General features: G+C 44.1%; 1 long non-coding RNA gene across 5 annotated transcripts; it reads right to left on the bottom strand.

Moving 5' to 3' along the window:
* Positions 1 to 4,091: 4,091 nt before the first annotated feature.
* LOC144108788 (uncharacterized) lies at positions 4,092 to 12,386 on the bottom strand. Of its 5 annotated transcripts, none has more exons than XR_013309502.1 (5): positions 12,091 to 12,386; positions 8,956 to 9,132; positions 6,684 to 7,530; positions 5,964 to 6,128; positions 4,092 to 4,839 (listed from the first exon to the last, which is right to left on the bottom strand). It is a non-coding gene; the product is annotated as an uncharacterized LOC144108788 (long non-coding RNA). The 5 variants fall into 5 exon arrangements; XR_013309504.1 differs by having other exon boundaries at positions 7,322 to 7,530; positions 12,091 to 12,382; XR_013309503.1 differs by lacking the exon at positions 5,964 to 6,128.
* Positions 12,387 to 14,247: the final 1,861 nt, after the last annotated feature.

The following is a 14,247-nucleotide window of genomic DNA, read 5'->3' as shown; positions in this document are numbered from 1 at the left end:
GTCCCATAACTATATTATACGGCATTATAACTTTGTCGAGATACTTTATATCAGGTTTCTTCAGGTGAAGGTATCTGGCCACATGTACTATACGGCTGAAAACAAATGCCCGTAGAAGGCGAAGAGTGTCATTTTCCTTCATACCGTGTTGTCTGACTGTGATTCGGGCAATGATACGGGCAACTTGTTCATTCACGTCACGGAGTTTTTTTAGTGTCAGTGAATTATTGCCCCTGTTTTGAAGCCCGAGTATTCAATCTGTGTAGAAAGAAATAAACTGTGAGCTGTTAGTACACCTTACGTGTGTGTTGTCTTCATCATTCTTTCTCTTGGCGCTGGACGCTTGAACTATATACCAAACCAACTTGATCATCACAGACATTATATGCCTCTATAAGTTCTTCAATTGTGTTGTGGAGCTCTTAGTGGAACAGTCGCTTGGTTGATGTTGATTGCGGTGGTCCCATAACTATATTATACGGCATTATAACTTTGTCGAGATACTTTATATCAGGTTTCTTCAGGTGAAGGTATCTGGCCACATGTACTATACGGCTGAAAACAAATGCCCGTAGAAGGCGAAGAGTGTCATTTTCCTTCATACCGTGTTGTCTGACTGTGATTCGGGCAATGATACGGGCAACTTGTTCATTCACGTCACGGAGTTTTTTTAGTGTCAGTGAATTATTGCCCCTGTTTTGAAGCCCGAGTATTCAATCTGTGTAGAAAGAAATAAACTGTGAGTTGTTAGTACACCTTACGTGTGTGTTGTCTTCATCATTCTTTCTCTTGGCGCTGGACGCTTGAACTATATACCAAACCAACTTGATCATCACAGACATTATATGCCTCTATAAGTTCTTCAATTGTGTTGTGGAGCTCTTAGTGGAACAGTCGCTTGGTTGATGTTGATTGCGGTGGTCCCATAACTATATTATACGGCATTATAACTTTGTCGAGATACTTTATATCAGGTTTCTTCAGGTGAAGGTATCTGGCCACATGTACTATACGGCTGAAAACAAATGCCCGTAGAAGGCGAAGAGTGTCATTTTCCTTCATACCGTGTTGTCTGACTGTGATTCGGGCAATGATACGGGCAACTTGTTCATTCACGTCACGGAGTTTTTTTAGTGTCAGTGAATTATTGCCCCTGTTTTGAAGCCCGAGTATTCAATCTGTGTAGAAAGAAATAAACTGTGAGCTGTTAGTACACCTTACGTGTGTGTTGTCTTCATCATTCTTTCTCTTGGCGCTGGACGCTTGAACTATATACCAAACCAACTTGATCATCACAGACATTATATGCCTCTATAAGTTCTTCAATTGTGTTGTGAAGCTCTTAGTGGAACAGTCGCTTGGTTGATGTTGATTGCGGTGGTCCCATAACTATATTATACGGCATTATAACTTTGTCGAGATACTTTATATCAGGTTTCTTCAGGTGAAGGTATCTGGCCACATGTACTATACGGCTGAAAACAAATGCCCGTAGAAGGCGAAGAGTGTCATTTTCCTTCATACCGTGTTGTCTGACTGTGATTCGGGCAATGATACGGGCAACTTGTTCATTCACGTCACGGAGTTTTTTTAGTGTCAGTGAATTATTGCCCCTGTTTTGAAGCCCGAGTATTCAATCTGTGTAGAAAGAAATAAACTGTGAGCTGTTAGTACACCTTACGTGTGTGTTGTCTTCATCATTCTTTCTCTTGGCGCTGGACGCTTGAACTATATACCAAACCAACTTGATCATCACAGACATTATATGCCTCTATAAGTTCTTCAATTGTGTTGTGGAGCTCTTAGTGGAACAGTCGCTTGGTTGATGTTGATTGCGGTGGTCCCATAACTATATTATACGGCATTATAACTTTGTCGAGATACTTTATATCAGGTTTCTTCAGGTGAAGGTATCTTGCCACATGTACTATACGGCTGAAAACAAATGCCCGTAGAAGGCGAAGCGTGTCATTTTCCTTCATACCGTGTTGTCTGACTGTGATTCGGGCAATGATACGGGCAACTTGTTCATTCACGTCACGGAGTTTTTTTAGTGTCAGTGAATTATTGCCCCTGTTTTGAAGCCCGAGTATTCAATCTGTGTAGAAAGAAATAAACTGTGAGCTGTTAGTACACCTTACGTGTGTGTTGTCTTCATCATTCTTTCTCTTGGCGCTGGACGCTTGAACTATATACCAAACCAACTTGATCATCACAGACATTATATGCCTCTATAAGTTCTTCAATTGTGTTGTGGAGCTCTTAGTGGAACAGTCGCTTGGTTGATGTTGATTGCGGTGGTCCCATAACTATATTATACGGCATTATAACTTTGTCGAGATACTTTATATCAGGTTTCTTCAGGTGAAGGTATCTTGCCACATGTACTATACGGCTGAAAACAAATGCCCGTAGAAGGCGAAGCGTGTCATTTTCCTTCATACCGTGTTGTCTGACTGTGATTCGGGCAATGATACGGGCAACTTGTTCATTCACGTCACGGAGTTTTTTTAGTGTCAGTGAATTATTGCCCCTGTTTTGAAGCCCGAGTATTCAATCTGTGTAGAAAGAAATAAACTGTGAGCTGTTAGTACACCTTACGTGTGTGTTGTCTTCATCATTCTTTCTCTTGGCGCTGGACGCTTGAACTATATACCAAACCAACTTGATCATCACAGACATTATATGCCTCTATAAGTTCTTCAATTGTGTTGTGGAGCTCTAAGTGGAACAGTCGCTTGGTTGATGTTGATTGCGGTGGTCCCATAAGTATATTATACGGCATTATAACTTTGTCGAGATACTTTATATCAGGTTTCTTCAGGTGAAGGTATCTGGCCACATGTACTATACGGCTGAAAACAAATGCCCGTAGAAGGCGAAGAGTGTCATTTTCCTTCATACCGTGTTGCCTGACTGTGATTCGGGCAATCATACGGGCAACATGTTCATTCACGTCACGGAGCCTTTTTAGTGTCAGTGAGTTATTGCCCCTGTTTTTGAAGCGCGAGTATTTAATCTGTGTTCAAAGAAATAATCGTTGATTGGTTAATACGCTTTACATGTGCGTGTCTTCACCATTATTTGTCTTGGAGCTGGACGCTTGAAAAATACCAAATCAATTTGCCCATGATCACATTCTATGCCTCTGTAAGATCGATTTTGTTGTGGAAATCTCAGTGGAGCAGTCACTCTGTTGATGTTGATTGCAGAGGTTCCTTAACTTTATTATATGCCATTCTGTGTCGAGATACTTTATATCAGATTTCTTCACGTGAAGGTATCTTGCCACATGTACTATACGGCTGAAAAAAAAGGCACGTAGAAGGCGAAACGTGTTATTTTCCTTCATACCATGTTGCCTGACTGTGATTCGGGCAATCATACGGGCAGCTTGTTCATTCACGTCACGGAGCTTTTTTAGTGTGAGTGAATTATTGCCTCTGTTGTTGAAGCCCGAGCATTTAATCTGTGTAATAAGAAAAAATGCCAGTTTTTAGTGCGCCTTAAGTGTGTGTTGTCTCCATCATTCTTTGTATCGGCGCTCGACGTTTGAACTCTATAGAGGCATATACTTCACGGCTAAAAGTCGTCCGACTGCCGACCAGGTATACAGAGAGAAGCGTCTTTAGTAACTTCAATATTGAGTGCCTCCTTATCCTTCTTACTAAACAAGGCAGCCCACGCGCCTATACAGAGCAAGTTTCAAGGCAGCTAGTTTGTTCCTCTAGTGCTTCCTTTTGTACTGGACTCTTTGAGCTGCTTTCAGACTCAGATTTATTGAGTGGAACGGGCTTTTTTCAACTTTTTCTGCTGTCACTCTTTTCACCTCTTGTATTTGCTTATTTTTACTCCACCGATTTTAGCCTTATTTAGCCCACTTCCACCCAGAATTTTCAGTCGGCCTATTCCTTCCTCAAATATTTCCCTTCTGTTTTTTTTACTTGCGGCGGTTAGCTCCACAAGCTTCAAATATAAAGTCAAAGCCTTCTGACCTCTCTTTCGTAGAGCTAGATCTTTGTTTTCTTATAATATGCGTGCTTCAAATGGTGAGCCTTTTCCGCTGTCATACATAGGGAGCTTGTTTTCGTATTCTTTAATTTAATTAATTTTGAGAGGCGTTAATTTCGAAGCTGGAGTTTCGCTTCCTATGTCAGCCAGTTCCGTCTCGCCATAGCAGGCTGTTTAATGCTTCCTCCTTACTTATGAAATAGCTCCAACATGCTTGTCCTTGCAATTGAGGTTGCTGTACGCTCTCTGGTCTGCTATGTATTCCACTGAAAACATGGCGTGACTTATGCTCCCATAGCTAGCTCATTCATAGGTACCGTATTACTTCGAGAACAAAACTTTACTACCTAGGTAATATGTATATTTGTAAAATATACCGTGGAAACACAATGCTGTTATATCTTAAACAATGCTGGTTTATAAGCTTTCTATAATACTTGGCAGATTTATTCAATATCACAGCGTTTAAAGGATTCCAGCATTAATGATCACATTGTTCCCGCTGTTGCACAGGGATTTGCAGTGTGCCCAGTTAAAATCAGAGCTGAAATGTACAGAGGCTTCACACAGCCCAGGTACGCCTATATCAGACGACAACGAATGGCACACCGTCACTGGTTGGTGCGATGTTTAGTGGAACCCCTCAACGTGGAGTGGTTTTGAGACGGAGTAATTACTCATAGCGTCAACCCAACGGCAGCCACACGGCTACAATTGAAAGCTATACAGCTTACCCAGAAACCTCGTCGTAGCTGATGAAAAATTCGGCCTGGTCCGAACCCAGAACCACCGCCACACCGGAGGAGTCACAGTACACACTGGGCTACCCTGGAAGGCAAGCATATGGTTGGGCGAGAGCACCAACTGAGCCACTGGGGAAAGCTAGCGTATGGTAAAGCGACAGCGTTTTACTGAGCTTCACTGAGCATCACTGGTTGATGAGCCGTCGCGTGATTTCTAAATGGTGACACCGCTAGATTGCATACAACGTTGTAATCTCCGCAAGCTTTACCTCGTATATACAGCTTTCGCTGTAATATGCGAGCCCAAACCCAAAACTAATCGCTGGCATGTCGCACTGTTACAAGAATTCTCGACAGCAAACCAACCAGAATGGACAAAAAGTAGATTAACCAGAGTGGGCAACAGACGCTCAGAGGTTAGATAGATAGCAAGAACTTGACTGTTTCTATATCCGAGCAAAGAAAATAACAGGTTGACAAAAAGAGAAGAAAAGGAGAAATAAAAAGTTGGTAGGGGTTTGATGTAGTTAAAACGAGTAGAAGTCATTTTTCAACTAGAGGGGGCACTTAAGCTCCGCCTTATGAATGTCAGACGATATTTTTAGTGGATTAATGCCCATATCTGCAGAACTGTTCATTCTCTACTTAAAATTTATGGATGGCGGTGAGTGTTCAAATCCACTGCCAGCGCAGAGGCACAGCAGTTAAGAGGCGCGCCACTTCACTGGCTGGTGGCTGTTTCCATCACAGCCACCGCTAGGGATTGTGTGAACCATGTTGTTCATCTTGAGCAGCTTTGCACGCAGCTGGCGCGATGCACCTCGATCCGAACTTATCCGAGCTTACCCGAGCTACTCGAGTAAGCTCGGGTAGTCACCCTCGTTGCTAGCAACAGCACAAGGTCGTATGTGCATACGTACAGTGAACGCACGTGCGGTGATAAGATTATTGATTGTGGTTGGTGAGCGTATGCGTGCTTTTGCACTAAAACTACAACATACATTCTAACAGTGTTCACAAGTGACGAAGGGCGACAGTTAGAGGTAAGTGTACGACAGCGCAGCGCGTGAGCTTTCTTGTTATGGTACTACCTTTATACCGTCCATGCGCTCTTTTGAGTCTGGAAATTTTCTTAATAGCAGTATTTTTTCAAACACCGGTTATAAGATGACTAGTTCTTGCGCCAGTAACGATTCTCTAGGTGGTTACCTGCAAGATTTTGATATGACGGGTATAAGAACATGGTGTGGCGGCGGATATCACGTCACACGTCCCCACTTATGCAGCGCGTCCTGCTGAAAGGGCTCCCGGATATTTGGGTCTCAGACATGAACCTCAGAAGGCCCTTAGACAGCTGCACAACTCTTCGTTACCCTGCGGAGTAAAGGCATGAGAGTGACAGTTTCATCACTCCTCTCTGCCTGATATAAAAATTAAAATTAGTTTCCAGTAAACGAAGTGGCGCAGTAGCTGTCTCATTTCTCTGTATACCCCTGAACCACGCCGTCAGGGAAAGGATGGAGGAGGCACTTGAAGAGGAAACAGAGAAAGATGTGCCGTAGTGGAAGGCTTCGGAATAATGTGAACTACCTAGGGATCTCTAACGCTCACGTACATTGCGCAGCACTTTGGCGATTCTTGCCTATATACGAGGGTCCAGTCTGAGGCGCAAATTAGCAAGGACCATGTGGAACATATGTGACCTCAATGTATGCATACCCGAGAGCTCCCATTCTCCTCCTTCCTAGCGCCTTTCTGCAAGAATGTGGGGTGAAGTGCCAGTATCTATTCATGCCGTGCAGAGGAGGTTTTGCACTTAATCAGGTAATCTTAACGTGCATTGAGTTTTTACGGTGGGCGGTCTGGCAGCTGCACTAATTGTAGTTGAGTTGCGCACAAGAAGTCTGCGAAACATAGCAAGCTATTTACCTTCGAATGTTCATGGCTTCACATGCAGATAAGAAATACAATTTCCCAGGGGTGTTGCACAATCCTCTCACAGGGATGACGTGATCTGTGAAATAGCAGAGGCTCAGATAGGCAAAACAGGAGAGAAAAAAACATGAGTCAACCCGCACTCTGCATCGCTGCTAGAAGCGGAGCTTCTGTTCTTATGCACTACGTAGGTTATTTTCGTGTTTCAGTCTGTTCTCATTCTGTTTTCTTCTGTCCTATTGTGTACATATTCTCTCTCAGGTAAAATCGAACTTGCTTTATTCAGTCTGCGGAACTTCTCTTTTTTGCGACCTCGTCTGCCTACGTTGTCAAATAACCAGTAAAATAATGACATCTTCGATTATTCTAACGCATTAAGCTTACATGACCTAGAGAACAGTGTTGTCAGTTCGGTACTTTCTAGTGATGCAGTTTATATGACGTACTCAAAAATGCTGCCAAGTTGGTACTTTAGAATCATGTTTGTACTCTTCTCCTCTGTACATGTGTTTATCTCTCCCACCGTCCCCTGTGTGATGTCCCCTTATGATCTTCTGGGTCAACAAAATGAATGAATAAATTAATGAACAAGAGTACGCATGATAGAATATAAGAACGAATGACAAACTTACATCAATCCCACAGGTATCCCTCCTTTCGCGAGCTTCTATTCTGGAGATCACGTAGGTGGCGTCCTGACATACCTGAAATTGAATGACGGAGCCTGCAGTCATGGCAAGCAAGGAAGAAAACGCAGATGTCATGAACACGGTAGAAACCGCCGTATTCAACCATCCTCGTGAAAGCACCACCCCGGCATCCGAATCCTTTGACCAAGCACCTGGAAAGAGAGAACGCTGAAATGGCACCTCCTCGAGTATATAAAGCTGAGAAAAGAACGATATAAAAGAGTAAAACCTTCAAGATCGCTTGCAGCATACTGATCGAGTAGAGGCAGTAACCGTGAGAAACTGAGGACAACGTCCAGCTTATAATGATAAGCTAGAGCACAATATCTGCACTTTCCAAACGCCTGTACATGTTACCAAGAGGTCAATAAAGAAAACACGTTTGTAAACTATCCAGGCTTTTCAACGTTGCTCATGAGAAGAACGCCTCGTCACCTTCCTGCCTTATTGACGCTAATTTAATGCAGGCCTTTTCTAACTTTGGGAACAGTACCTAGACTGTGGTAGCTAGATTTGTCAAGACCAAGCCTCTTGGATAATTAATAATGCTTTCCTACTTTTCCTGCTCAATTTTTAATTTCTGTGCAAGAGCAGAACGTGACCGACGCCGCACAAAAAACGGAATGCGCTGGCATTCTACAAATCTTGATACATCTTGCAATAATGGCCATAACAAATCGGCTCCGTCCGCGATGTTCTGTTCAGCTGCTGCCTATCCATTAGACATCAATGTAAGCATTTTCAGGAAGAAGTCATTCCTCATAGAAGCGTGGCTTTCTTCACATTCATTACTGACTGAATTATATGTGAAGCTATTTTAAGCCTCCAACTATGCCACGCTGCTTAATGCCTTCGGGTCTTTAAGGGAAAAATAAATGAAATGTTATCTATCAAGAATAGCTAATCATAACTGGGAATTAACAAAACAACAATGATAAACCTCAGAAACAAATACGTCCCAATGGGTATCAAAACATGAGGTAGCAGGCAAGGCAGAGAATCGTTAGTGGCTAACCTCCTGGCTCCTTAGAAGAGGCACTCTGCTTTCTACACGCTTCAAGAAACAAGCGCTAAACGTGTTCACATCGGAGCCCACTCAGTGGCCTCACCTTGCTCTATAAAATTATCTGCGGAACAGCTTTAATGCCTTTTTGCTACATATGCGGAACAAATTTCAATAAAATGCATCCTTAACGTCTTTTTCGATTGTAGGTACAGCCCTGAAATATCCTTTGCGATGTGAAATTCCAACAGCTCATTTTGCCCAGTACTGTCGGCAAAGGCACGTTACAGGTCATTGATATGCCTTTTGGTCTCTTCCCCAAACCATCTGGAAGCTAACCACAAGAGAGATTTAGATCAGACTAATAATGAATTATGTTATGAAGAGAGATGAATAAATAGGAACTCACAGGGAACCACTCGATATCGAGGCTACAAATTCTGCTGGTGGCACGGCAATGGAGGTCTCTTTGCAGAGACGGAACAAACAGACGAGTGGCATGCCTCGCTCGAACGCTTCAGTAGAGCGACTATTATACCGAGTATCAGTGAAGAGTTGAAAATAAGTACAGTACCTTGAAATACAACGACGTCATAATCTGAAGGCTTGGTACAAAACCAATATTGGAAGACACTGCCGAGTGCACACTCATTCCAACATCGTAGAAACATGCCGACACATTCCCAATAGCTCGTGTCCTGGTATACCGCGCCTGGCGTGTTCAAGCCCCGCAGTCTTGTATGCAGAGCTCCTGCATCATGGGAGATCACACAATACAATGAATTCAAATCACGATATATATTTAGAAGATTGCTTACGATGGCCTCGTCACGTAGTTATGGGTACCTAATATCAAATGTTATCTTGAGCGAGGCTCTCACGCAGAATGCGAAACTACATAGCATTCAGTTTTCATCTGTTAAGGCATGATGTAACACCTGCTTAACGATATAATTATGTCTTTTCGAACTTCGCACGTACTGACTCTGAATTCGGCACACAGGATGTGTGAATAATTTGGTCGCTAATATCGTGCTGTGCAGAAGCAGGACACCTTCTAGAAAGATCAAGGCAGCAATATATTCCGTGTTTCCCCTTAAAAAGCCATTTATGGCAATAAAGCGAGATGAAACGAAACGAAAGAAAAATTCAAGTGCAGGTTGAGTACGCATAAAAGTTCCTCCAAATTTTCGATGTGCAAAACCACGTATGTGTGCAGTGAAAACAAAAACAAACAGTTTCTGTACCTTCCTGGACAGAATACTTCCACGATGTGTGACAAAGTTCGTTCGCAGCTCCAAATCATTAAGGAAACACATGTGGGGCGAAACCCACATGTTCTCCAAAAATGCTGGCTAAAACATGACGCACCAATGGACCGCTGCACTAACACCTCAAAACTGATGTGATATCAAACATCATCCTCAAGTACACTGCTGTGGAGCACCTCATTCAAGCGTAAAAAAAATGTAAAAAAAAACGAAGAGCCTCCAGCCTGTCGTCTTTATGTCGCTGCGATCGCCAGTGTAGATTTCGATATTATCACGAGGCTTGGTCGTGCTTCACTTATTTAATTGACGAGTCTCTGGAAAAGTTTTGTTTTCTAGATAATTCTCAAAACTTTTTAGGTGCACTTTTTTTAATTGTCAAAAACAGAAAAATTCACCCATGCAAATTCTCACGTCGAGTGGTTTCGAAATAAAACTCAGTTCATGTGGGCAACAATGACATTATTGGTTTGGCGGCAAAGTACTGTTATCAGGAGGTTCGCGCTTGGTTCATGCTTGGTTCACGCTACGCGTCCGGAGACGCAAGCGCTTTTATGCCGTTGTTCTAATCCGTTATCAGAATAACGCCGGTAAGGACACCACAATACGGTGCACCCAGCGATCTGACAGCAGTCAAGAACGGCGTGAGTCCAGCCCGCTTTGGCAATCTGCTGGGCCAGAGTAAGCCATCGTCTATGAACTTTCATTACGTATAGTCGCTGCTCTTTAAGAGTTTTCTTGTTTTCTCACAGTGGCTATTCTTTATTTCTGTGCAGTAGAAAACTACCGAAGAACGATGACATCAGCACCGCAGCCTCTCGCTGAAGATGGATTCCGCGATGCCTCAGCGGCGTCACCTCCGAGTATTCCGGCTGTCATACTGGTGCCGTTAGCTGTTTGCGATGGCCGCACTGAATATATGCCTGTTCCGGCACGATATTTCATTTTCGTAGGATTCCACGGCGCTCCACCGGCGTCATCTTCCAACACGGCTGAAATACTGGTGCCGATTCTTGATTCTGATCTCCGTTTTTGTTACAAGCCTGTTCCCGCACGGGATTGTGTTTTCCTACCAGAAGGACTCTGCGTGCTGCCGATGATTAATGCCGAGACACCGATGGAAGTCGACAACTCGTCTGGGCCCTCTAGCTAAGAAGATGTTATGCATTTCACCGATGAAGCTTCGTCCGGTGACGATCCACTCATCGATTTCTCGGTAGGGGATTAGACGGACAGTAGAGACAATTTTTATGCTCTCTGTGCATTTTTTTTTGTTTCATCTCTGTTTACTTGACTGGTCTCAATCGCAAAAGTGTTGAAATGTTCTGGTCGAACTCTAAAAAATGTCATGTGGTGTGCATGAGTGCGCGATGTGTGAAATAAACGACATAGCGGCGCCGATGAGTTTCCCGCCAAAATCACTGTCGTGCTTCAGACATTTTCCTTCATTCAAGAATGAATGGTTCAGAATGTTATCACCCTTGTCCCTAGTAGGTAGGTTGAAACATGGGCTGTGAATTGTTAAATGCTGTAAAGGCAAGCGCATAACTTTTAATTAAAGGTTTTCGAACGCAGAGCTGGTCTCTCTTGTTTCAGTGCAGAGGGAGAATTTCACACTTGCGATGCAAGCTCCGGGCGGCCACGGTAGATGGCGACACTAGCCTTAGGCGAAAAAGCCTTTTGTAAAAATTCATTCCAAAAACATCCGGGAGGTGTCACTTGCAACCCGCTCGACCTCAGCTACTCGATATCAGTAGCTATCGTCACCCCCTTTAATCCGCAACTTGGAAAGGTGTACGGTAATATCTCCCACTCTTCTGCCCATCGGTACAGCATTCTTCCCTCCGAACATTGTAGTGTCTTATCACGCTTTACTGCCATGCTTATCCATTACTTTTATTGCAGGAGGAAGTAAGAATTGCAGTTACTGTTCAAGAAAGCGCGGCTAACAAAAACGAAAGGGGCCATTTTAGCTTAATAAACAAAATTCAAACACAGAGGACAAGCTCAGATAGGCAGAAATAGCAGCTCCTAAACAAATGTTGCGTTATAAAAACAAGCGAATGTTCACTGAAGTTCGTTTGCGTTTCACGTCCCAGCTTCGGCACCAGCACTGCAATCAGAACGTTTTAGGATACCGCTACCACACTGGCGCAGTCGGTTCCCGATGCGGTGACAATAGCGGCAGGGCTGTAACTACAACATTAAGCACACTTACAGAGTGTATGCGAGCACCGTACTAGCTCCGAACCGCAGTGGTAACGGCAAGAGTGCCCATTAGCCGGTAGCACACATGCTTTAGATTTAACGTTTCACGCACCCCGAACACCCCGTACTCTTCAAGACAACAGCAGCAGCCTGAAATGCCGCTGTTTTGATTTCGAACGCCAACGAACATTAGGAATGACCCTACGAACAGCTTTAGTGAAACTGCAACTCACCGCGTTCTCGGTTGCTTGGGAAGCGTACTACGAATGTCAAGAGTATCCATCCAGGTAGTGAGATTGCCCCCTCACCAATCCCGGCGAGAAATCGCCTCCACAGACATCACATTTGAAACCACATGCGCACACTTGCTCGCCATTTTCCTGGAGTCAAAACTAGCCTGCATCGAACATAAAGTCAATCCTCGCAGTACAAGACTTTCGGCGAAACTGCACATCACTACGTGGAGTTTCTTATCAAGGCAGCTTAATCATCGTATCCGAGCTGAGCTAGCAAATGCATGAATGTACACCCCCATGCTTTTCACTTTCGCGCGAAAGAAGCGTATCTGTGAGCGCTTTTACGCTCGATTAGACAAGGAGGAAAAACAATGGCACAATACGAATTCGAACAATGGAAGTGGTTGTCTCATAGCAAGCTTCGTGAAGAGGCCAACGCCAAAGACAAAAAGCGTGCTTCAAAGTAGGCCAAGAAAGTTGTTCCTAAGCACTGTATATCTCAACGCGTGACTGCCGAGGTATCTCTCAGTGCACACCCTCCATGTCTTGACATATTTTTTTCTTTGCATTCCGCAATGGGCGTAATCTCGTGCGAGTCGCTGCTTGAGTCAACATTGCACTGCAGTAGACTAATAAGGAACTTTCTACGCGAAAACCTGAGTCGTTACTGGCACTGCATTCGCATACAAAAAAATTTCGAGCATTCAGCGCGTGCCCAAGGACAACTTTGCCCAGAGCAGCCTGAGTCATCAGGGACATGGGGATAGTGCCAAGGACAACTTTGCCCAGAGCAGCCTGTGCAATCAGGGACATGGGGATAGTGCCCGAGGACAACTTTGCCCAGAGCAGCCTGAGCCATCAGGGTCATGGGGATAGCACAGTGACCAGTTATGATACTGTGCCATCTGGTGTAACGAGGTGCCGCAAGACTTCGGAACAAGTGCACTCATGGAAGCCATGAGAGACTTGAGCGACCGCTATGGACAATGTGCCACCTATGGCAACAAGATGGTGCTGTGTCTGGGAACGCGTGCACCCCTGGGAACGTGTGGACTTTCAAGAGTTCTCATGGCAATCCTCCAACTGAAGCGTCTGATGATTAACGCAGGACTATCGAGTGCAGAGTGGCAATCACATCTCAGCCACGTCGTTGAGTCTTATGAGTACGGTTTAGAAACGCTGAGTAACTGAAATGTTACTGACTGTTTGTGTGGCCTACTGTAGCATCTAATAGGCCCATAATAATGGAGGCTGCATCGTGTGTTGGCTTGTATTTAAAATTTGGGAAAACGAACAGGCGCATTGGTGCCCAGGTGTGCAGTGTCTGAGCTAGGAAGTGCGTATTTCAGAATTCAAGAGTACCGCCAAGGAATATGGCACTCCTGATATTCCATTAATTACACATCACCGCCAACCTGCCAATTCCAGCCCGAAACCTCAAGCGGATTGCCTGCTGTGAGGCCCTCCATCTCATCCAGATAACGGTCAGTACTTTAAACAGACTGCATTATTTAAAGGTTGCCTCCTTCTCCAAGACAAAGGCGTCCCTATTGTAGTACTGTACTACAGATTATCCATGTCTTCCAGGTGAGTCTAGGAATAAGAGTAAGAAATGTTAGAAATTAAATACGAGGGCTTCAGCAGAATCATGTGGGAGCTCTCACTCGAAAAAGCAGAACGGAGCAGTAAAAGCACGATAATCCGGCGCCAGTTGCAGGATCCCTACGTGGCAGTGAATTTCGGCAGCAGTCACATTCAGAGTATCGCAAGTGCACGTTCTAATATTTCATTTTATGTAATGACGACAATTCGCAGACAAAAACCTGTTCGTTTTTCCAACACTTCTCATCGACAGTAGCTGCACGGTCGCTTTTACTTAGCATGAACATTATATATTCTGCCATTATCTTGTGCGCAACATGAGAAGAGTAGCACCTTGCTCTTCCAACCGTTTCTTTCACACATTTGAGGAAACGGGACATTTTTGACCGCATGATATCGCCACGGTCAGCAAACAAGCGGAAGTTTGTGGATAAATTTTAAGTCAAGAGCGATTCTACACAGGGTGACACCGGTAGCAGTGCTCTCTAATGTCGCCTTATTGGGTCAATTAACACGCCGCCTCTACGTCGTAAAAATCTCGCTGTGTCCATG

This window comes from Amblyomma americanum, chromosome 10 (assembly GCF_052857255.1).
Source record: "Amblyomma americanum isolate KBUSLIRL-KWMA chromosome 10, ASM5285725v1, whole genome shotgun sequence".
Taxonomy (NCBI): domain Eukaryota; kingdom Metazoa; phylum Arthropoda; class Arachnida; order Ixodida; family Ixodidae; genus Amblyomma; species Amblyomma americanum.
The sequence above is the reverse complement of the archived record's forward strand: the minus strand, read 5'-3'. Positions and strand labels throughout refer to the sequence as shown.